Consider the following 25,955-nt stretch of genomic DNA (forward strand, 5'->3'; position numbering starts at 1 on the left):
AGACAGCCCTGTCCACTCCAGGAAATAGCTTCATTTCTTTAAAAATCCTGTCCCAAGTGTCACTCTTTGAAACACATTTAACAAATTCTTTAGATGATAAGGTAAACAAGAAGAAGCAGCCAGACAACCAACTGAACAGAAGCCAATTATTTAAAATTGTTAATGTTAACAAATAAAACTGCCAGTTGTTTTACCAGCAAAAATGGGTTTGTGCAGGAAGAGCGGAAAAAATGTAATCCAAGACAAGCAACCTATGGCAAAATCATAGGCAAGTTGGCAGATCTAAGGGGAGAAATGCTGTTTGGTAGAGCAAAGGGGGAAGTTGGAAAGCAGTTGTCAACAAAAATCCTTTGGAATAAGCTGGGAGTTAGAAACGGAGTGGCTTTTCATTGGCTGAGTTGTGACTGTCTCTCATTGTCTGGGCTGTTGCAGGGTGTGGGAGGAGGAAAGCCCCTCCTCTTGCTGGGGTAGTAAGGTGGTTTCCAGTGCAGGGTGATCTTTCCCTATGGGTCAGCAATTGAGGAGTTGTGGGGGTGAGGGCTCCCCCGGTTAGATTCCCCACTCCCTTCTAAATGAGGTTTCCTTTTACAAAGTTTCACAAAGTCATCTTTCATTCGTTGGTATTGTCCTTTGTATATAACAGAACCTTGGAACAGTGTCCATCACACAACTGGAGAGCACTGGTATGTTATTATATAATAATATATATTAGTATGAACAGCTTAGTTTTACATGAAATGTCTGGGATGCAGATATATGAAGTGATGTCCCCAAAGGGATACAAAGCAATGTGGAAATGCTGAAGGTGTGACTAGAATTTCCTTTTTACTGCATGTTTGCTGATCTTAGTACTTCCAAGACCTAGACTTTCGAAAGTTACTTAGTGGTGTAGAAAATTTGAAGGATCTTGGTGTCCTCTTTGACCAGAATGACCTGTAATCTTTCCCCTGTCCTTTAAAATGAGCCTAAACCTTTATCTGGTAGGTCATATTTGGTTTTCTTTAAACAAGATTTATTATATCCATGGCCTTTGACTTCAGACAGTTGTAACTGGAGCACTTTTATATAGTCTTTGTGAGATACACACACAACATGAGTTAAATCTGACGGACTGAGTCACCAAATATTTTCCTATAAGGAGAAACAGATGATGTAGACTCAACTCCTATCAACCTGTTCTTCAGTTGATTGTTTGTCTTTACAGTCCTTGTGTCAACTACATGATAAATCTACCAGGTACCTTCAGGATGTGCTGGCAGTCTTTTATTTTTCCAGAGTTTGGGTGATGAAGAGTGGTAACAGGGAAGGAAAAGCAGAAGCCAACTGTCTGTGTGTTGGGGAAACATATGAGTGAGCACATCCATGTGTACGAGAAGGAATACAGAATGAGGAGAAAGGGGATATGAAATAGTTTGCGTATAATTTAGCAAAAGAGTTGGACTTTTGGTGTGGCAAGAGCTTCCCTGGGGGCTGGTTTTGAAGATTTGCAAATGGAAATAAATGGGATGGAAAACAATCTGACTCACAATTACAATGGCTTCTCCAGTACTATATATATTTTTTAATTCTTTTCCCTATTTATAACATTATATTTAAATTTTTGTTAAAATACATAAGCATATTTTAAAAATGAAACCAGCATAAAGAATCTTAGAAGGAAAAAAAAAAAAAGAATCTTAGAAGGAAAAACAGCTCCATGTTGCCATATCCCCTCCCTGTCACTTTCAGCTCTTTGAGCTGCTCTGCTTCCACCTCTTAATCATATGGCCTAGTGGACTGGGTTCCCTGGGAGGCAAACTTGGGAACAGCCGTTATCATAAGGGGGCATTTATTGGGGGATAGTGTCCCCATCAACATCTGTGGGGAGGGGACCGGTCAGGACAGGTCAGATGGAGAATCTGGGCTGCAGGGCGGTCCCGATAAAAGGCACAGCCAACCCTGCTGATAGAGCTGCTCCAAGATGTTCCGAGTGGGAGTGAGAGAGCTGGGCATTAACGCTGTTGAATGAAGCAGGCATTGGATGTTGACTGCCCGGCAAAGTGGGCTTGAACTTGGACAAACGGTCTCGGCAGCTGCAGCAGCTCCTAAAGAAGGAGGACAAAAACTGCTTAGCATCTGGGGAAAATAAATCATTTGGTTCTGCGAGAGGGATCTGGGTGCTCACAGCTCAGCATCCCTGAGGGCTCACCTCCTGTGCTGCTCAGATCCCCCATCACACAAGTTCTGGGGTCGGCTCCTTCAGGATGCTGGTGAGCCTCACTTCCTGGGAACTTTATATGAGGAAGGAGGATGGAACAGACCACAGACCCTGCCCCAGTGGGTGGTCTCTTGACTGCAACTGGTACTCATTCTCTCCCTCCTCTGCTGTCCATGCAGGACTCCTGTAGCTCCAGCGGACAGCCCTGCAGAGTTTGAATCCTTGTCTCCTGTGACCTCTCAGGCTATAGCTATTGTTTTGTTTTTGGTTTTTGTTTTTTGGGGTTTTTTTTGGCTTTTAAGATTTTATTTGAGAGAGAAAGAGAGAGAGCAAGCACAAGTGGGGGAGGGGAGGGGCAGAGGGAGAGGCAGAAGCAGACTACCCACTGAGCAGGGAGCCCAACACAGGGCTCGATCCCAGGACCCGGAGATAATGACCTGAACCGAAACCAAGGGTTGGATGCTTAAACTGACCGAGCCACCCAGGCTCTCCAAGAGATTTTTTAGAGTTGTATATTTCTCTGCTGCAGATGACATGGAGTTGCTTCTGAACCTTCGATTTTTGAAGTGTGATGTTCCCATTGGTGATGGCCAATGAAATCTGTATGGTGTCTTTTTCTACCAATGATATTACCACATTGGGTCGGCAGGTCCAAGGGGCTGGACTACTTGTCTTCTGTTTAGACTGACTGTCAAGCCCATTCTTGTTTTAGGCCCCATTCAAAGCTGGTTGAAGCCTTATATGTCACATAATATTTGGTCACAGCTCTATTACCAAGTGTGGAAAATTTGGCTGTTCCAGAACCCAAAGAACCCTACCAGGCATCAGGCGACCTTTTTCATAGTGGGAAACGAGAGATGCCACACTTTGTTATTGACTTTGGAGAGAGACCCCAGCATGCCCGGGATGAGGGGTCAACAGACTTTCTGTAAAATGCCAGATAGTAAATGTTTTAGGCTTGTGGGCCATGTGGTCTGTGCCACAACTCCTCAACTCTGTCATTGTCGCATGAGAGCATCCATAGACAATATGAGAAAAAAAAAAAAAAGAATAAAGCTGCACTCCAACAAAGCTGTGCACAAAGCAGGAAGTGGGCCAGGTTTGATGCATAGGCCATAGTTTTCTGGCCTCTGCCCTAAAACACTAGATTCTTAGTAATTGTACCGATTGAGCAGCTACTCTCTCATAGACTAGTGTCTCCGCAGGATGTCCGAATGATACAGGTCTCCGGATGATACCTGCCAGAGAGAGGGAGTGCTAACATAGCTCTGGGGTAAGACCGTTGTCCGTTCCAGGTAATGATGGACTGTTTTCTAAACTTCCTTCCTTATGGGTTTGGTAAAGGATACATTTTTCACATCAACATCCACACACACTATACCCGAGACCATGTTACTCTAGCAAAAGTACCAGCATCCGGTACCACAGCTGCGGTCCCTTGCCCCTCTGCCCACGTGGGGTAGCATACTCCTAGGACTCAGAGGCGGGGCAGGGGCAGCTTGGAGGGGGCCGTCAGTCCGCCTGCAATACCTCCCGTTTATTGTCATCTTCTGTCTGACTGGCCTGGTGTCCTTCATTCCAGATCCTCATTGTTTGAATTTTTCTAAAAAGAAATCTATATTCAGGTGTCTCTTGATGCTTTGATGTGTAAAATGCTGACGAAATCACTGTCCTCATCTTTCATGAGGGGGGTAGGCACTGTCTGGTCCATTCCTTGACATAAATTTTTCTCACTTTCTTTATGTGGAGGAAATGCCAATCAATAGTCCGTGAATCTAGCCAGAGTGGAACCAGGACTGGTCCTGTGGCTCTGGCTTCCTGCTTACCCTTCCCTCCTCGTGAGAAGAGTTTAAAACCACTCATAACTTGATTTGCTCAGTGCCTTCATATTGCCTCTCTGACAATTAGAAGCCCCTACCCATTTGTTTTTTTGAAAAGCTTTAAACCAATATCTGTTTTTATCAAGCCATACACTAGCAAGCCGGTTCTTATTATAATTCTTTGTGTTGTTCCACACTGAATTGTGTTTGCTCTATTTAATAAAATAATTTTTTTATTCCACATGCTGATAGTAGACGTGGCTATATGCCCATTGAACTAACACATCTGCTTCCAAGCTGTTCGTGTGAGAAACTTTCTGATAAATTATGTTGCTGTGAATGAATTCATATTTTCATTGAAAATAAGCTCTTATAAATGATTCATGTTTCTCTGCATTTTTAAGGGAACGAATTAATTTTTTAATTGAGCAGCGAAATGACCTGTTCTTCCAAAATACATATTAAAAGAAGATGGTTACAAGTGACCATGATGACTCAGACTCTTTGCAATAATTTTTTCATTTGCTTAAGATGTTTGACAAATCTCTCTTAGTAGAAATCCATAGCGCCAAATAAGTTGTTATAGAATGGCATCTTCTGGAATAGGATTGTAGTTATATGAAACAACATAAACTAAACGTACTGAAAGCACATCTTATCATAACGAAAATATTCAGAAATTAAAACAAATACTGGCCAAACTCATTTCAACTTAGACAGAATCCTTATATTATGAATTATAGTGGTGCTAATGCTAATAATAGTTTCTGACTTGTATCACATTTTCTGTCTACACATTCATTTTCTACCTGTAATTTGTGTAAGAGATAGCAAATCTCTTATCTTTCCTGATGACTTTCTTAGTGGAAATTTAGTACACTTCAGCCTTACCATAGTTGAAATTTCATGATGTATGAAATTGATATGGTGCTAAAATACCTCTAAAAACTTCTTTGAGCAATTTCTACTCTTCTACTGGCTTCTATCATGAAATTGAAGCTGAGCTATAGAATTTAAGCTATAAAACATAATATAAAGGTAGAGTCAATCTTATCCTTGAAATCCTTAATTTGAAGGGAAATATTTTCTGAGATATTAACAATATTGTACAAGCAAAATTGCTACTAAATTGCCAAAACGAATCATAGTTACACATATGCAACTATTTTTTGCCATGTGAATGTTTCTCTACTGATGAAGTGGGCCTGAGGAAAGGTATGGAATCTCCCACTGGCTCCCAAACAGCTCAGGGAAACCAAGGCAGACCTCAACCCAACTCCTTCAGACTTTAGATAGTATCCTTTCCCTTAATATCAAAATAAAACTAGTTTGAGCTCCTTTCTTGAGACTGTAGGAAGTTGGATCCTTTGAGTGGGTACCTCCTCCCTGCAAGATTTTCTGGAGGCCCTGGAAGAATGGTGTCATGTTCTACAAAATCATCTTGGTCATTAAAAGTTACCCCAGCCAGCTTCCCCCATTGGACCATTACTCTAGTAACCAAAGGGGTTAAGTTCGGTAGATGATCTCAGTTGTTCCTGACCAGCTTCTAGCTATAATAATTCCCTTAATTTACCAAATACTAGGAAGACCATACTACAGCATTTCAGGAAAAAATGTGGATATCTTGGAAATAATGCAGTAATAAAGTAATAATAATGCAGGACCACAGAATTCAATTGGATATCAATTATCACAGTTCCTAGAGTCCACCAATCATGCCATTCCACTGAGTTGTCCTATTTAGTGTTCTGTCCAGCTGTTTTCTCACCCAGGGTGGTATGATTTCCTTCCCAGGCTCAAAACATAAAGACCACAGCCAAGTGGAAGGGCAGTTCCTTGCCAACACCTGATTTCTTTCTGCCCCGGGGTGAAAAACATTCATATTAGTTAGTGGAAACTTTTACTCAGACACAGGATAGAGTCTAGCTCCCAAGTCACTGCCAGGACAAAGTGCTTGACAGGCAATTTCTTGAAGCACAGAATATCCATCCTTGGAGAGGGCCAGGTGGGAGACTTTGACATCCTGCCTCTAGTACATTCTGTGGACTCACCCCTGGGTTACTGTGAAGATTCAGCTCATCATCTATGCTCCAAGCCTCATCCCCACGAAGTGTCTACCTGCAACTCCCTACTGGGGGCCACCTCCAGTACTTCCATTTCGTGGAATAGGATTATCATCTACCTCATTGTCAGAAGCTAAAATCAAACCAGGAGGCCCCTTTCATCATAATCCCCATCTGAATGATCACCACAATTCATCCCTTAAATATCTCATAAAATCTATCCTCTTCTCTCTTTTCCGCTGCTCCCATTCAAGGTATTGCCATTGTTTGGGCTTCCTGAGTTGCTGTCCGCATCAGGCTGCAACACCCCCCAACCCAGCCCTTCTCTGCTCTTCAGACCTCTCTATCTGTCATCTTGTACCCTCACTCTTTAGAAGCTTCTCTTTGCTCTGAGGATAGAGGACTGTGTAGCCCATATGGGATATGCTGATTAATTATAAACATCAGATTTCATCATGAATATATGCCATTTTTAATGATAAATTATGTGACTAACCTAAACAAAATCACGATCTGGCCCCAGCTTCATCTCAGAGGTACCCCTGTTTTTTCCACACCAATATTGTTTCAGTTCAGTTTCATTTATTTTCCGTTCATCCCTCCTCCCCACCGCACGAAATTGGAAGTTTGCTGTTCCTCTGTAGTAAATCCCTTCCTCTTTAAATAGGTAATTCATTTCCATCATTTTGAGCATCATTATTTCAGCAAAGCTTTCCCTGGTCTCCATTTCATGGTCAAATTCTCCTACTGAACAAACAGTATTTGTGTGCCTTCATGAGCCTGAGCCCCGTGGGATCAAGAGCTACGGTTTTGTGTGTTTTGAACTCAGTCCCATCACCAAGCACAACACCAGATGTTTAGCAGCCACCCAACAGAGTAAACTGAATATACATCAATTAAATACAAAACGACTTAGAACTGGTCATCTTCTATATACATATGATCGGAGGGTCAATTTCTGGTGACCCACCCCCTAAAAAAGGAAAACTGCCACAGGTATGACCGACTATATTTACTTCCCAAACTGGATCACTAGTCATGTCTAAATGCAACTTCTGTTATTACAAAATAGATTCCGTCACTGTACTTGCCAGTAAAGCTGCTTTAATCAGTGTCTCCTGTAATACTACTCCATTGCTAAAAATCACCCTTCCTTTTCTACCTTACCAGCTAACAACAGAACAAAAGGCAAACGTGTGTGCATGGAAAACCTTGTTCTCTAGTTACAATTCTTACGTTGTCTAGCTCTGTATCTCTCATTTGCTCTTAATAAAATACATTAGCCTTCACCCCACTTTTCCATATTTCATAAACAGAGTGCTGCCACAGACACTTACTTCCGTCCATTCCATATTAGTCGTGCCATTATGTAGAATTGAAAGCTGCTCCCTCAACAGTTATCTGATGTAATATTGCTTCCTTGAGTCGATGTGGGAGGTATACACTATGTGGTCACAATTACAAACACTGTTAGGAGCATTTGGATTAATTTAAAAGAGAAAGGGTACAGTTTGAGCATTATAGCTTAGGATGTGTGTTTGAAATGGGCAAAAATTGGAAGTCTTAGAATTGCAATGACCTTTCATAATTTGCAATTATGTGATTTATATCTCCTAATATAAAATTTGGGTGTGTTTTGAAATTTGAAAAGTTGTATTTGGTTTGAAAATTGTTTAACTTGAAGTCCATATGGATTGGGGGAGGGCAGAAGGGGAGAGAAAGAGAGAGAGAGAAAGAGAGAGAGGGAAAGAGCAGGGGGGAGAGAGAGAGAGAGAGAGAGAGAGGGAGAATGCTCTTAACAGACTAGATGCTTCCAGTTGCTTCCATGCTTTGGCTCTGAGGAGCTGGAAGGCCGCAGCCCTGCTGTGGCTCACACAGGAGTCAGCCTGGCTCCATTTGAGAGTGACTCTGGCATACAGGATGATTGAGGGTGATTGCTTTCATTTACTTGATTAAAATTGGTCGAAACACAAGACAGTCCTCCAGTTATTTTTTATGCAGCTTGCTGACTATTGTTCTTCTTTTTAAATGGACATTTACTACCTATTTAGAACAATAAAATACCTCAAAGCAAACATTAAGCAAAATGTAGATTATCTATCACATGCCCAACTCCTCTTGATAGTAATAACCATGAATACAGTGTCCATTACATGGCGAATTCTACATTTTTTTTTTTGAATTCTACATTTTTATAAGTTGCTTTATAGATTCATTTTGTGATCACTAATAAACCTATTTAGAAAGTATCCAATTAAGAAAACCTTAATGAAAGCCAATTACTCAATGCCCTAAATTTGCTAAATTTTATTTTTGAGGTACTGAAATGTGTTTTAAATGGGTCATATTATATACATCAGTGCTAAAAACGTCACCCTTGTTCCGTACCAATTTACCAACAATAAAAAAAAAAAAAATTTACCCACCATAACGCTTACAGGCAATTAACATTTCATTTTGTGTGCTATGTTCATCAGTAATTTCTTTTACTTATTGTAATGTTTGAAGAGTATAGCTACATTTATAATAAACGCATTTTATTAGCAATCGAGCTGGACTTCCACTCGTCAGCAGACCTGGGAGTTCGCATGGAACGATGTGCCCATTCATAGACTAGCAGCAGCTTTCAGACGCATGAGCTCAAGTACATTCCAAGACGGGAACTAACATCACAGTTGTGTTTTAAGTTTAGTTTGCAAATAGCACAAGAAAGGATAGGACCACATGAAAATACTATGTCTCTTTAAAAAAAAAATGTTTTTATTTGAAATAATTTTAGGCTTACAGAAAAGCCATAAAATTGGTACAGAATCGACATCGACCCTTCACTCAGATTCCCTCATGGTAACAATTAAGAAAATCTATGAAATTCCCGTCGGACACTAACCTAAAGATTTTATGCAAATCCCTCCAGTGTGCCCCCTGATATCCTATGTTGGTTCCAGGATCCAGCCCAGGATCCCTGATGGCACACAGCAACTGAGGTCTTTAATGGTCTTAGGTCTGTGATAGTTCCTTAGTCTGTCCTTATCTTTCAAGAACTTGAATATTCTGATTTTTTTGAACTAGTTGATCATTTTGTAGAACATCACTCAATTTTGGTTTGCCTGATATTTTCTCATTATTAAATCGAGCTTATGCATTTTGGGGCAAGAGTAGTACAGAAGAGATGTTGTGTCCTCAGTTCACAAAAGCATAGGGTACGTGATGTCAGTGTGTCTTATTACTTGCAACATGGGCCTCAAAATTCTTGGTTAATGTGGCATCTGTCACCATTGGGTTTCTCTGTGGTAAAGTTACTTTTAGCCCAGGCTGCTCTCCTGTCTCTCCTTAAATTTTCACCCACTGATTTTAGCATTCCTTAGTGGATCCTGCCTACTACTGTTATCACTAAGGTGTATTTTTTATGATGATCTTGTATTTCCCTCATTACCTCCACATTTACTAATTTGAATTTTTATATAAAGAGGAACTGCTGGAGGAGGCCTGGGTGGCTCAGTCCATTAAGTGTCTGCCTTCACCTCAGATCATGACCCTGGGATCCTGCACCAGGCTTTCTGCTCAGTGGGGAGTCTGCTCCTCCCTCTGCCTCTGCCCCCCTGCTCATGCTCTCTCTCCTCCGCCTCTCAAATAAATAAAATAAATATTAAAAAAAAGAAATGCCTTTCCCTGTCATTTAATTATTTAGTTATTTATTTGAGTATGGACACATGGATATTTATTTTACTGGATGAGTTAGAATCTCTTACTCTATTTACTTTCGTGCTCAGAATGTTCCAGATTCCACCACCCTGGTGATGGCCCTCGCGTGAGGCCCACGATTGGGCACTGCATATCATCCAGTTAAATCGAGCTGGGGTTTTGTCAAAGAAATTCAAGTATTGATACTGATATATAACTAATATTTAATCCTCTGTACATTTCTGGGAGAAAAATACCTAGTGGAGAGAGAATAAATACCGTCTTTTTCCACGTGCAACATCTCTTTACACCCTCCCAGTTCCAAGCACAGCTCATTTGAGTTAAAGTCTGATTCCTCTTCCCCCTCCTCTATTTGAGAAGGAAATCTAGGACTCCTTCACTTGGCCCTCTGTATTGCTTGTCAAAGATAGAGCCAGACCCTAGTTAAAGTGGAAAGGATGGATTTTCCTTGGGAATAACCACCGTGGTAGGGGCACGAGGTCAACGTGAACTGAACCCGACTTGGATTTGCCCCGAGGCACCAGGGCAGTGTAAAGGGGGGTGAAGGGGCCTGAGGGAGGTAAGGGGGGCTCCGTAGTCAGGGATGGGGAAAGTTGCCCAGGGTTGGTCTGTGCAGATGCAGTGAGGCCGGCTGGGCCTGCTCCTGGCCGCGATCAACGTCCACAGGCTGCCCCCCATTCTCAAGTGTTTGCTGGAATAAACAGCCAGTGATTTGGGCAGCCCTGAGTTGCTTCAGGCAGGGTTACTGGGGGCGGGGGGTGCTCGGGCCCTCTTTAGGGATGTTAGAAACCCTGTTAGTGTTAGTTCAGCTCTTTATGGACAGAGTTGAGGCCCCTGCAGAAGAGGCAGCCTGGCTCGCACCTGGTCAAGGAGGGCACGTTTGTTCCTGTGTCCTCTGGCTGCATCCTCGGTCGCTGCTAATCCTCTTGCTTTGGTGCAAAAAGACCATTGTGATTTTACTCTGCAGATGATACATTTCTGAGGTTTTGGAATCTGCTTTTAAGAACGTCTTTTTTTGGCACAAACTTTTTTTGTCCCTCCTCTGCCCACAGTCTGCTCTGCCCTGTGAGCTTGTGTCGGCCACAAAGAGGGGCCTCCGGTCCCGCCTCCTGTCTGCGCCCCCGCAGCAGCTGCAGACTCCGCAGACGACCACCACTTCCTCGCTCTTTCAGAGGGTGCGGCCTGTTTCCTGAACCTGAATTTTTAAGGGACTCAAAATGTTCCCTGGGGCGGTTTTTTAAAGATTTTATTCATTTATTCATGAGAGACACACAGAGAAAGAGGCAGAGACACAGGCAGAAGGAGAAGCAGGCTCCATGCAGGGAGCCCGACATGGGGATTCGATCCCAGGACCCCGGGATCATGACCTGAGCCAAAGGCAGACGCTCAACCACTGGGCCACCCAGGTGTCCTGACTCCTGGGCATTTTTAAACATATGTATACGAGACACCAAATACATATATGTTCTCTAATACATATACTTGTGCCGTATATACATCTACAGACCCATCTCTATATATGTGTACATGTATATTTGTGTACGCGTCTATAGTTGTTTACACATATATAGATGCCTGTGTGTGGTGTATGGACTCAGAGGGTGGGTGTAGGATTCTTTTTTTTTTTTTATAAGCAGTTCTCTGAATTATAAAAGACATTTTTTAAATCTATGTTGCTAGAAATGTATGGAGGCGGTTAGATTATTTTCCAAGTGAGATGGTTAAAGGGCACGTTGTAAAAATCTGGGTGCCCTTGTAGACTCAGGTGGCCTGCAGAGTCTTAAAAGGGCCTTTGTCTTCCAAAGTAGCTTCATCTACGTACAGCACAGACTCCGAAGCCTTCTCCCCACCGCCTCCTGGAAGATACATGGCAGGAACACCAACCCCTGGAGCACTCTCCCTTTGGCTGGTGTCAGTGTGCTCAGGAGAGTCAGTGTGTATGAGCTTGGCATATACTAGGTGCTCTGGGGGTGTTAGTGCTGATTGAGTAGGCGGTTAGGCAGGAGCTGGAGGCAAAGGCGGTGACAAATAGGTGACACGTTAGAAGCCCGAGGGCACAGCATCCTGACTTTATGGCTCTTAACATCCTGGCTTTATGGCTCCCAACATCCCGGGGCTGATAGACCAAGAGCTACAGGTGCAGAGCACGCATTCTCCTCTTCAACCTCTGCCCCGGGTAATCTATAGCTTCAGTATAATATATTTACATTGTGGGTTTGCACCACCCCCCAAATGGCCATGACAGTTCTGGCAAGAACCTTGTAGGGCCAAACACTCCCCAGCATGTGGGAGGAGTCCCCCCAAATGATTGGAAGCATCCTCAATTAGAAGCCTGCCCATTTATGACGCAAGACCCCACTCACATGAAAGGAAAAGACTCCTGTAGCCTCAGGGCAGGTGCCACCTCTGGGTCGGCCCGGTCTCCTCCTTGGGAGTGTACTGTCCCTCAGAAACTGCCCCGTCTGTCTTTATTGTAGGGCGGATCCTCACGTGAATCTCTTGTGGGGAATCCAAGAACAGACACCTCCACATAACACACACCCTCCCACCGGTAATACCACTATTGTGCACTTCATCTCAATCCAAACAATTGACTCTTGGGTAATATGTAGGCAATGATAATTTCCACACATTATTTAATTTAAATAGGAGGACAGCAGTTGTTTTACAACAATTAAAGCCTCAGTTCTAAGAATCACTTCCAAAGCAATTTCTTGGCAAGACAGGACAGGGACACATGCAAATGGTAGAGGTGTCTGTGACTTTGAGCCACGTTATCTATGTATTCCATGCAGTAGTTCTCAAAATTTAGTGAAAAGAAGTCGTCTCAGCTGCGCCCTAGACCCCTAGTCAAGTGATTCTGGTTCAGTGTGAGCACAGGAATTTCCATTTTTAATCAACATCTCCATGCTGGTAGAAGGCTGAAGCAGGGCTGTGGCTGGGAAGCCATCCCTGGGGTTGGCTCCGGGCCTGCAGGGGGAAGAGGGGAGGGCCGCAGGAAGTGGACCCGGACTTGCTCTTCAGCAGCAGCCACAGGTGGAGGGAGCAGACCTGGTGACAGATGACTTCCAGGAGGTGGAGCCGCAAAATCAAGCGGGAAGTTTAGTGAGTGTCTGGGTTCTCATTCTCAGTAAGACAGAAACACCCAACCTCTGCATTTGACCTCATCTGATTCAGCGTTGCATTTATTGACAGGAAAGTCATCTCCGCATTGATTTCAGAAAAGGAATAAACTGTAAATGTGCTTTTTCAAAATGAGTACCCACGTGGGTGACAGTCACACTTCACCTAAGAAAAAGCTAAGGCATGAATGTCTTGATTTTTTTCAATCAATGGAAATTTTCAACTGAATTTTTCTGAATATAAGCGACTTGTTCCTTCCTGGCTTGTGATGTGGGATGGAAATCATGGATTTACATGGTTTGTGTATGATTTAAGTAACTGTTTGGCACACCATTATTTTCACTGTCCTGTTCCTATTTATTTTCAAACTTGAATAAAAGAGATAATGTAGCATTTAGGTTTCACTTCAAGCATAGTGTAACTCCTTTGGTTTATGAGCTAATGCCTAGGTGCTGAATAGGCTGATGTTCAATCCAGGTGAGTAGCTTCTGAGCTATAAAATGTATCAGGATTTCTTAGTCCCTGGAAATTAAATACAAGTAGCAACACGGTGAAAGCAAAGACAGATTCTCACCTGGGGATGTGAAAGTGCTCTAGAGGTGGTGTAATGGCAAAATATTTTCTTGTTCTAATTAAGAGGTTAAAGTTCAACCTCTATCTTTTCTGAAGTTATTTAGAAAATTGGAATTTTCAGTGATATAGGAATTTACAAGGCCTCTGACTTTTCATTCAATGGTAAGCCTGTGTACTTCTTAGGCTGCCCCTACAAGATTCCCACCCCCTCCCCCTCTTCCAGAAAACCTCCTCAAAATTCAGAATTTAGAATGCTGTTACAAAGAACTATTTTAAGATGTAACATAAACACACATTGAGGCTAGTGATCACTTAGTTCAGAAAGTTGGATGCCTGTTTGAAAGGAAGGGAAGGGAAACAATACTGAGTATACGCTTAGAATTTCTCAGTGTCTGATCATTAGAATCACGTGGGAATCTCTTTGGTTGTAATTATTATTTTTATCACTTGTAATTCTAAAAGCGAAGCATCTTGAAGGCAGAAGATAATTAGATTTTAGACCAATTGGTTTTTAATTGCAATAGGTCTATCAGGATGAAACTATCCAATAAGCGTGTCTTAAATGTGAAACCGGATATTGAGAGAGGTGAGCAGATGATTTGCATAAGCATTATGGTAAAAGCCTTAGGAGAGTAGGAGATCACCAGAATAAAACAGAAATAGAACAGCTGGGAAATCGTTTGTTTGCTTGCTTGCTTGCTTTGCCTATTGTACATTTTTTCCCTCAAATCACCGTTTTTGGAGTAGGCTAGAAAAATGAACACAAAAACTTTAAATATATGAGATGCAAACAGTAAGTATCCAGGGAAATCTGAAGGGCAAGTTATCTAGAGCCGTGATTGTCTATTTTAACCTGCACAGAAATCACCAGGGATCTTGTTAAAGCTGTTTCTGATTCAGATGGTCTGGAGTTTACCCTGAGAGTCTGCGTTCCTAACAAGCTTCCAGGGATGCCAACCTTGCTGATCCATGGACCACTCTTTGAATAGTGAGGTGTTGCACTGGGTGTGCATGCGCCCAAGAGCGGCTGCGTTTTGCATAGCCGGGTAGGCAGGAAACGCAAGTATCAGAGAATTACGTTGACGCTCCTCAGGTAGAGAGAGCTGCATTGAAGCCATCCTTTGCAAGACCCCAGCGTGCCCTCTCCCACGAGGAGAGCAGAGGGCAGATTAGCAGCCGGGGCTTGAAATCTCAGCCCGGAGATCCAGCCGGTGCTGCCGAGAGGAGAAGCAGGTGTGTGATGGAGTGAACCAGGTGGGCTCCGGAGGAAGGGGAAGTTAAACGTGTTGAAATATAGGAAGGACCAAACATCCGTGGGACTTGTAGATCTTGGAAATCTCTAGGTGGAATGAATTTGGGGACGGGTACGGATTCTTTCACCGGATAGGACATTTCTGCTGCAGCCTTATTTGCTTGAGGCATAGATTGTCCCTGCTTGGGGACAGAATGCAGTGAGTTTCCTCAACAAACAGCACGTTGTGGTGTAAGCAGTGTACAAGTCCTTTCAGGGTAAAAAGACATTTTCGGACACTTGAACCTTACTTTTTAAAAACTGTTTAAATTTTTCTTCCAACACTACACCCGAGTCTCGGTTATAGAGCTCCACCCACCTCAATTGTGGTCACAAGTTCATGGGGATCATTACTGGACATCTGTACAAAGGTGCCTTCTCTTCTGTGAAAGATGTGAAGACTAAAAATTCATAGGGAAAAATACAGATTTTAAGGAAGCATTTTTCTAGAGTGAAAGCACTAACGCAGTGTCTCAACATGAAGTGACTTTTGTCCCTGTGGTCTAAACAGTGGCAGAAATCCTTGCCATTTGTATAATAGTCTCCATCTGGGTATATGACTGGTGTAAGGGTCCTTGAATGGATTTTTTCCTGTGACCTTCCAAAGATTGGCCGAATAGGAGATTCAAGGAAATCTGGCATATCACATCTAAAAGAATTATTTAAGACTTTACAAGCTAACAGGTCATGAGCTAAGACCTAATACTGACATTAGTGATAGATGATGGGTGGCACGTGACTATATTTGCTGATAAGCCTACGCAGTACGTATATATTCGTCAAGTCTGATGAAGTACCGACCCTGTGCTACTGCCAGTGAGCGTTGTCCTTTCTCGTATCTTTGCTCAGTAACTCCCAGCCACTTCTTGGACCCCTTCTGAATTTTCTCCAAGCTTGACCATCATTCCATGTAGCACTTTAGCCCCTTGTTTTAAAAGTCCTCTGACTCCCATAGGGACACTTCTTTACCAATCGTATATTTCTGTGCCTCCGTTGTCCACATAAATTTTGATATCCTGGGGTTCTGGATTTACACAGTGTTCTGTGTCTGTTTTCAGGATCTTCTGGGCCAACTGCCGCTAGTCCTGCATCTTGAAACCTTTTGTTGTCTATGGCAGGGATTCTCAAATTTAGGGAGATTTTCTTAAAAATTCCAAAGCTTAGGCTGCACTCTAGACATCAAATCAGAATCCTTGGGATGGGATATACACATTAGTATTTTTGTTGTTAAACTCGCTGTGAGCTTCCAGCATACAACCAAGTGTGAGAGCCCATGTTCTAAGGGGCTGCTCCCTATTGCCAGCACACGGCATCCGTGTTCTCACTGGCCTCTGGAGTAAAGGCAAGGCTGACACACTGGCTTTCTTCGATGGCATTTGCTCTGAACAACAACCCTGCGAGCCAGTTTGACTCCGTGGCGGCCTTTACCATTTCCGACTGCTCTTGACCTCTGCTGATCGACCTGCCTCCTCTCCTATTCTTCCTCAAGGCCCTTACCCTAACGCCAGAGAGAAGCTCCAAGACTTCGGTTGAAATAATTATGCCAAGGGGACATTTGGAAAGCTGTTCTCCTAAGGTAATAAGAGAAAACATAACCTAGCTGATATCTCCGGCCTTCCATTTTCCTTCCAAACTGTTTCTTTTGCCAAAAAACCAGCCGCCAAACTTCTCACCATGTTTTGCAACCAAAGGTAGCAGGAATGTCTCAGAGAAGAACAAACCGTAATTCATGCTCTGCCAACTGGAGTCAATGCAAATAGGATCATTTCGTGAGGCTTTTATTAGAGTTTACCAACCCCCCATTTGTGTTTTTAAGAGAGGGGGAAAAATAGCCAATTCAGTTTTTTCCATATAGGCACCTTAGTTCAAATCATTTCCTTGGAAGTTTTGCTACCCCTTCTCATGGCTCATTGGAAACATCCCTACTGCGCTGGAATGAGACTGTCTGACTCTGTTGGATGTTACTCTCCTGTGTCGGACTTGGCTGTATCTTCAGTGGCGAGCATCGTAGGAAAAATCTCAACAAACGCTTCTCATAAGCATTTCTGCTAATCCAAAATTTGGTTAGAGATTTGCCTCTTCGTTCCAATTTATTGCAATAATGACTTAGTGAATATCATGGGCCGGTCACTTGCCAGATTAATGAGTTAGAGATTTTTGCATTCCTGGCTTTGTTGCTGTGCACAATCTATCAGGTATCCGGCAATAACAGAATCTGTGATAGATACTTAATAAACGTGTTTGGCCAGAGGCCAGAAAGAACACAAAAGGTAGAAGGGATACTGTGATTCCACCTGTGGCTGTAATTTCCACTAGACCCCTGAAGGGCGGATGGGATTTTGACAGAGCGTGATGGAAAGGAAGTGAGAGACTGGCCGATAAATGTGGAGGTGCCGGGGGCCCAGGTGGGAGGTTGAGTCAATTCCCCTTTCGTTATGTGCAGATGTGGAGAAATTGGATAAATGAAAAGGGAGATTAAAATTGTATAATTTCAGCTCCTCAGCAGGCATCTCTCTGAAGGTTGGTTCTGTAACTGCTGGCAGGTGGCCAACTTGCTAAGTCCTCTTAAATTGACAGAGAAGCCAGATAAATATCCACTCTTGGCAGCTCTTCCCTGACAGATGGTCTGGCATTGATGGTGTAATCCAAGACAACAATGGTAGAGCTAACAGCTCCGTAGCCTAGCCTCTTCTAGGGACTGCGTGCGGCAAGGAACTAGGATTCCAGGGTGCTCACAGCCACTGTGCTGGAAGCGGGGGAGATGGAGCCACATATAATACCCAAGAAATTGCATCCACATCTAAGAGGGCGGATGTTTCTGCTGGAAGAGGGGCTGCATAAAAAGCTGCCTTTCAGGCTTAAAGTGCAAAAATGTAAGAAAGTCAGCATCAGTGTTGCTTTTCTCAAAATGCACGCCAGCAATACACTTCTGACCCAAAATGAAATGGAAAATAAATGAGTTTCTAAGACCTTTCATTCAGTGGCTTTTCAAGTCTTTCGGTCAGCAGGTTGGATTTTAGTCCCCAGAAAAATTTCCAACAACTCGCAAGTGTCCTTGATGGCTATGATTATTTGTCCTGCTATTTCTGACACTCGCCATGCTGTGTGTACAAGGACGAAGGACGCTGCGGTGTGCTCATGGCAGCGTGGTCCAGAGCAAGTAGAAGGTGGTGGAAGACAGAGCACCATCGCTTAAACTGGGGCCTTGGGCATGTCACCACCTCTCCATTTTAGTCACTGTTTCTCTTAACAAAATGTCTCCTTTGCCAATCTAACTTTTATTTTGGAGAAATTGCTGTGATTTACCAAAACCACTTATTTCTGTTCCCTATAGAATGACTTAGGAACGTAAGACAGAGACAGTCTTCCAAGAACATCAGCTAGGATTACATGGATATTGACCGAATGTAAATAAATGTCTGTGATAATGACGGTATTAAGGAAGGTCTCTGAAGACAGTAGGATGGATGCCTAAGTTAAGATCTGGAGGAGGGAAGCATGGGACTTCATCAGAGATACTGAGGAAAAAAGGGTGATTGGTGCTTCCAAGTTGTTTAGAGTCTCGCAGCCATCTATTACCACAGTGGCTAATGTTGGCAGCAGGAACTGCATTTTGTAGCTGCAGAATAATTAAAATCCTATAGCTCTTGTTTGAAAGGGGGTCACGCTTCATGCTCTGTGGTAGAAACCCATGACTTCAGTTTTGGCTGGAAGTTGACTGTACCTGTTTTTCCCCCAGGTCTAATTATTTGTTTTTTTTTTTTTTAATTGTGCTTTAATTGGATATTTTTGTCTCCATTTTGTCTATTAGTGAGAAGTTACACTAAAAAAAGAAGTTTCTGTGCATCCTTAGGACAGATTTATACGTAAGAAAGTCCATTCTAGGTTTTCAAGGTAAATAATATGGAGTCACTTAGGAAGGGATCTTATCCAAAAGAGACAGAGTCCTCTGGGAAGGCCCTCCAAAGTCTGTGTGCTCTTGATGATGACACAACCCATGCTATTGGGGGAGGAGTGCTTCACTCAGTTACTGAACCAAAAGGCATTGCTCTCTGAACTCTGCTGGTCCTGGTTGAGGAAGGGCCAATGTGGTAGTGAACACATACAGAAGAAGGTCCCTGCCTTCTCCACTTTTCTACTTCGAGGTTGCTCCTGAGCCTGCAGTCAAGATGCTGACCAGAGGTGGGGTCTCACCTGAAGGCTCAAGCGGGGAAGGATCTGCTTCCACGTTCATTTGCACACCTCTTGTCAGGGTTCCTCTCCTCGAAGTTTGTTGGGCTGAGCGCCTCACTTTATCACACTTTGCTGGCTGCAGGCCAGCTTCTCTTACTTGCCATATGGATTTTCTTTCGTTCACACCAGGGCTTACAAGAGGCAGAGTTTGCTAGCAAAACCCCAAGTTACATGCTCTCAAAGAAGTGACATGCTCTCAAAGTTAAGGTATTCTGTTAGTTAGAAGCAAGATAATGGAGTGGTGGGATTCCAAGAGCTTTTGACTTCTAGAAGGACAGGATCATCTGAGACCATCTTAGGGGCTTCTGTCACAGTGTGCATGTGGCCATGTCTGCATCCAGCCTCTTGCACACATCCAGTATTTACAGGAGATAAAAAGTAGTTGCCAGAATGACAGGTGGGAGAAATGGATGCAGCTTGATTCAGGTTTCTTTTGTTCCCTTTGGACATGGCAAGCTGGAGTTTGAGATGCCAGTTGGACTTTCAGTTGGAAATATCAGAGAGCACGTTTAAGGATCTGTGATTATAGAATTCAGAGAGAATCCAGAACAGAATGTAAAACTTGTTGTCCTGAATTAGGAGATGATACTTGTAGCTGTGGTCCTGCATGAGGTTACCCAGGAAGTAGGATCAATAGGCAAGAAAAGAGGTCTGAGTCTGGTGTGTTTTCTTTTGTTCCTTTTAAGGACATATGTTCCTAAGCTAGAAAACTGCCTGTTCCTCGTAAATGTTCAAATACATAAAAAGGGAAAAATGATAAAAAAAATCTAAAATTACATTTAAGGCAATTTTACTGTGATTAATTGGAGTTTGGTTTACCACCCACAGGTTCAGATATTATCCAGACTACCAATTTAGGGTGAGAAGTCAAGGTTCAAGAGTTCAAAAAATAGGGAAGGCAGAGAAAAGCGAGGAATTAATCAAAAGAGTGGATACACTTGATTGAATTCTCAACCTTGAAAAACCCACAGAGCCCTATTTATCTGCAGCCTGTGGCTATGTCTCCCATCCAGTATGACCCTATCAGATCAGACATTTATTCAGCTTCTGCTTCTTCCACTTGCTCCCGTGGCAGGTTATGTTCCAGTTTTTTTCTCTGGGAAGCCGTTATTTTTATTCCCACAAATGCACAATCATCTGTTGGTACCTGACCAAGAACGTGTGGTTAGAACACAAGTATCGACGGTCTGTGTGCTGAACGAGAGCCTCCCTGGAATTCCTCTATTCCACTGCCAACCTTGAGGATTTAGAGTAAATTACCTTAACAATCACTCAAGCCTTTACAATTTCATGATTGTGATAGAGGAAGGGTTGTGAGTACCAGTGCTAAGTAAGGCACATACATTAAAGGTGATGGAGATGGTAAGCAGCAGATGGAGTTCTGAAGCTATGGAGCTCCTTGAACCCACCCTGCATCCCAGTCTCTCCCGTCCCAGCCTCTGCATTTCCGCCAGGAATTCCTCTGCACTCGGATGAGTCCCTGCAGAGGCCAGAGCAGCCTTGCACCCGCCCATACACGTATCCAAACACAGCACACCCCTGTTCATATATCCCCCACCTCTCCGTGTCCTCCCACGTCCCCAAATCCTTATGCCCATCACAGTCTCCAGTCCACACACACACACACACACACACACACACACCTTCCTCACACGCGCCCCTCAGAATACCCTCCCCTTGTGCCTCTCTGGCATTCATGTGTCCCCTGCAGGTGCCTTCCCCCCAACTCTCAGAAACCCCTCCCCGCCACGCATGTTCACTAATAGACCAACATCTGCACTCAAATAAGCTCCAACCTGCACCTCTAGACCCCACATGGGCGTGCACACACACACACACACACACACACACGCGCGCGCGCGTTCTTTATGAAAGTTCAATTCCCAAACTGTATATTTCATGAAATTAAAGGAATTATGAATAGTTATGAGCTTGTAGAATGGCTAGGGCCTTTGCTTTTGTTTTTACTCATTTGAGATGTCAGGCTGAAGGGGATGTGCTGTGTATCCCACATGTTCAGTAAAACTAAGTTTCTCCAGGATGCATTTAAATCAACATTTCAGTCTCACATAAAAAAAAGAAGCTGTGACACTGCCTTGTCAGTGATGATTTTATGGGATCCCCCGTCCACACAGAGGTTAAAGTCCATGCTCCCTGAGTTGACATCTGGAGCTAATTTGATGGATGTATATTCAAATGAAGTATGTCTCAATGATACAAAGGCTGAGTAATAATACTGATATACTAGCTGATTGGGTGGTTATTTGTATACATAAATTATTTTTTTACCATGTAAATACTTAGGGAAAACGAGGAAATTGAGATGATAAAGAATGTTGATTTTTAAAAGACAAACAGCACTGTCTGACTTGCATATACTAAAACTTACATGATATTAGATACACCTGTAATTCTGTGGTTACACCATTGTTAATATGGAAGGATATATTGACTTTGTGGTCAAAGCATAGTATCTATGGTGCATTCCGTGGATGGTGTTTCTCCCATTCTCTCACTACTGTGTTGGGTATGATTTGCATAACACAGCAGTCTTTCTATCATACGCATTCTTCTTAAAGACTTGAAGATTGGAGTTTTTTGAACATGGACACATGAACGCAGATGAAATGGAACATCTTTTGTTATCTTGAAATTCTGGTGGAATATTAAAAATCAGGTCTACACTGAAAGACCCTTCATTTCAGTCTATTGAGTTCTTGCAGTATATGTATCGATATGAGGAGGACCGACTGGATTGGAACGGACTTTATGGAAATCATATAGTTTTCCTTTAATTCTGATTGTTGACAGCTAACAGTAGTGGTATTAATAGTACCTGTGATTTGCATCCATAGAAATTAGATACATGGATGTCACATTGGAGTTGTCACAGAGCTCTCAAAATAGTTTACATTCATGTGTAGAAATTACAGTAGTCATTAGCCTGCTGTGAAAGCTTGTTATTTAATGCAATAAACATACATTTAGATATAATATTTTGATATCTCTATATCAATATTCTGAGACGGAATCCACAAACGTCCCCAGACTGCCAGACTTCAAACTAAATGTGGTTAAGAACTCACACTCTGGACACATTTGCTGGGGAGCTTTGTCACTACGTTGTTTCCAATAACAAAAAGCTTGATTAAAATGTAGAAATTAAATTTATAAAGACAATGTGGGCGGGTTGTCAAGATGGAAAAATCTCTCTACAAAGAACAGAAAATGGATGGGGATGGAAATATCCTGCACATATAAACCACCAATAAGGATTTATACCAATTAAATATAAGTAAGGCTTAAAAGCCTACCTCTGAGAGAAGACCTAGATATTTCCATTAACTAAATTGTCCCAAATTAGCCCTTTAAATTATTATTGTATAAGGGTGGCAAAAGTCAGACCAAGAACTGTCTGAAAATCTGTTGAGGAAAAAGGCTTAAATATGAGAGTGGAATCTTATACAACACCACGTATCACAGTATCATCTGTCTTAGTCTAATTGGCAGATAGTCACTACGTAGAAAACATAAATGTCATCTTTGGGGACATATTATTTAACTGCATAGTGTTAAATTGGTATGTGATGTTTTTCTGTTGATACTAATTGGCTTTGTAAAAAGAAAGGGATTAACTGACCCCAGGAAAACCTGTCCCATGAGGAAGTTGCCCTTCTTAAGCACAGCCAAGATTCCTGATTTATAACATTTATAGAGGAGATGATGTGTGTGCATGCATGTGTGTCTGTGCATGTGTGTAATGTAGAGTCATTCTATAAAATTGAAGCCTACAACAGTTGGTACCAAAATGATTTTAAAGTGTTAATACTTCTATTCATGATAAATAAATGTCTTCCATTAGAGCATGATTCACATCTGGGTACGGTTTGTTGTAGGTTTCAAATATTGTACATTCAACCATTAATAAAGCCCACTTTGTTGGGAAAAATTGTAAAGAAGTGCTGTGAAAAAGAAACTTTGCATTGCCTGTTATGTATCTGCTTTTAGGAAGCAACTGTCTTTATGTACTTAATGCATTTGGGAAGCAATTTCTCTATTAATAGTATTATGACACTTTAATGTAAATTTAATTATATAAATTGTATTGCATGCTAATTGCTACTGGATTAAAAATGGGAATTAAATACTTCAGTTACATAACTTGTGGAGATAATGTTTTTCCTGGTGTGATCATTTCTGCCAGTTACTCCTCTATTGCTCGAGTTTTTATTCTTATTAAAAAATTGTCTATAAATAACTACACTCGTTGATGCCTTTGACTATCCCTAAGACTGTTAGAACAGCTTAGATAGCTAAGTTATTTAGACTATCAAAACAAGTGCATTAGATTTATCCAGTTATGTCAACCTTCAAGTAACTTGATGTGTAATCATGTGTCGTCTGGGTTCTGCTGAGCTAACTAGATGAGCTGTGATTGGTCACATTGATGCAATGTGAGAGAGAACTGGACCGTGTACATAGTGTACATAGTGTGATGGGGATTAAGGATCAAGATATACAAGAGGCAGAAGCTGTATTTGTAAGTCTTGCTTAAAAAAAAAAAAAAGGAGACCAAACATGTTAAATCTTTCACAGAGTTTTCCCTAATAAAATAACTCCTACTTCTCTCTACCCCTCTATACTCTTTTATATTCCACCCCAAACCACAAGCCTTCTTAACTCTTACATTCCCTTCTTCCACTTGAACTGAGTTATAAGGTCCCACGGGCATGAATGGTGCCTCCAAGATGCCTCTTTCTCACAAAGTGGAGGTCCCACTGGCTTGTTGGAATTGGTTAATGATGGAGGGAGAGGGCAGCATGGGGGAATTGGAATGAGTGGAAACTGGATTCTTTGGGGACAGAAACTTCATCTGTCTTCTCAGACTCCCACAGATGCTTGCTTCTTTCTCAGTTGTCATTTCACCTTTGCCAGACTTTTGAGATTGGAAGAAGTATTTCTGTTCAGGGGATGAGATTTGGGTTTCTCGGTGACTGTTCAGGGATCTAAAGGGCATTAGCTCTCAAAAAGGGAAAAATTAATAGGAAATGAGAGACAGGAAGGAAGCAAGTGGACACATTTCTCTTCCATCCTGTTCTCCATGATGAGATTCATTCTTGTAGCTCTTTGGGGGAATTTCTGAGAGCTGAATGAACATTCTGTGATCTGCGACATCATCCATGGATTGGTGGGAGGCAGTCACCATCCAATTGCAGAACATGTTCCTTGGCCTCCCTTTGGTTTCCCCTCACTTCCTCTTCTCAGTAACATTTCAGCAATCTGAATCCTGTTCTCCAGCTATTTTCCTGGATTATGACCATTTGTATTACAAGTATTTTTTTTTACAAGTATTTTTAAGATATAAATCTTTAAGACAGATTTTAGAATTTGGATTGCTCTCCTGAATGAAAGTAATAGTGAGGGACGCCTGGGTGGCTCAGTGGTTGAGCATCTGCCTTTGGCTCAGGGTGCATGGAGCCTGCTTCTCCCTCTGCCTCTGCCTCTCTGTCTCTCAGGAATAAATAAATAAAATTTTTAAAAAGAAAAAAAATAATCATGATCATATTGCTGGTCATTAAGTAGGGTGGTAACTATCCCTAACATGCAGGGTTGGCTTCATGTAGGAGATACTAGCTCATGTACATCCCCTAAGAAATTTTTGTTATGTGTCAGAATAATGGAGTACAATGGCTTTTGACAGGATTACAGAAAGATGTGACAATCTGGGGCAGTCACCTGCCAATTTAAGACAGGAATTGTTGTAGAAGCCAGAGGGCCTCAAATGGAGCTGTGAGGGGTAGCCTCCTATAGCCTCAAAGAACCACATGCCGAAAATCAGGCTTAGGCTCAGGTTTTAAGAGCTCAGACCTGCAAACAAAACTCAAGGTACAACCCCAGTAGATTTTCTTTGTCAAAATCAGGGCACTGATAGGGAAAAAAAAAAATTGTCCCTCTGAATTGCCTGGGGATATACGGGTGAATGAACACAAGATCTTTTTATCTTCAAAGTTCCCTGTGTCCCCTCCTTTCCAAAGGAGATTAGCTTTCCTGTTCGGAAGACCAGAAGTGAAGGCCTTACTGAAAGCAGGTCCCTTGTAGGATTTAACTTTTTCTGTCCCCACTGCCTCCAAGTCAATAATCAGGGTCTATTCTCAATGATGAAGCACAAGCCCTGTACTCAGGGAAGGAAGAAAACAGCCCAGCAAAGCAGATTCAGGACATTGCTAATATGTCAGACAGAACAGAGAGTGTGTATGGACAGGAGTGAACCCTTAAGGGTTTGGGACCCTGTGTGTGTGTGTGTGTGTGTGTGTGTGTGTGTACGCACGCATGAGCATGCAATATGAAATTCAATATACCAGAATTCATTGATGGGACCATGTTTTCCCATAATTCAGGAGTTAACATTCTAGTAAAAACATTTGGGGCCCATCCTAATGTTTGTCTTTGATGGCACCGTGGGGCCTAGAGCAAACAATAGCCTTCCAAATAAGGGAAGTGCAAACACCTCTACACAGTGAAGAGGAAATTGGTGGGCGTGACTTATAACTTAGAATGGCTTCTGACTACAGTGTCAGGTTTCCACAACCTGATGTAATTGACCTCCCTCTGAGAAATCCTTTCTTTGAATGATGTGAGAAAAGGAAGTGATATAGAAGGACAATTAATTTCTTCCAAAATGCAAATAGTAATGGTATAGTAGACACATTAAATACTTCCAAGGATTTCTCATTTTTAAAGATTTATTTGAAAGTGCAGGAGTGTGGGGAGGGAGGGAAAGGGGGGGAGAGAGAGAGGAGAGAGAGAGAGAGACCAGCAGATTCCTGCTGAGTGAGGAGCCCAACATACAGCTTGATCCCATGACATGAGCTGAAATCAAGAGTTGGACCTTTAACCAACTGAGCCACCCAGGCACCCCAATTTCTTGTTTTTGAGGATACATCTTGCTGTGT

The sequence above is a fragment of the Canis aureus genome, chromosome 3 (assembly GCF_053574225.1).
Source record: "Canis aureus isolate CA01 chromosome 3, VMU_Caureus_v.1.0, whole genome shotgun sequence".
NCBI classification, from domain to species: domain Eukaryota; kingdom Metazoa; phylum Chordata; class Mammalia; order Carnivora; family Canidae; genus Canis; species Canis aureus.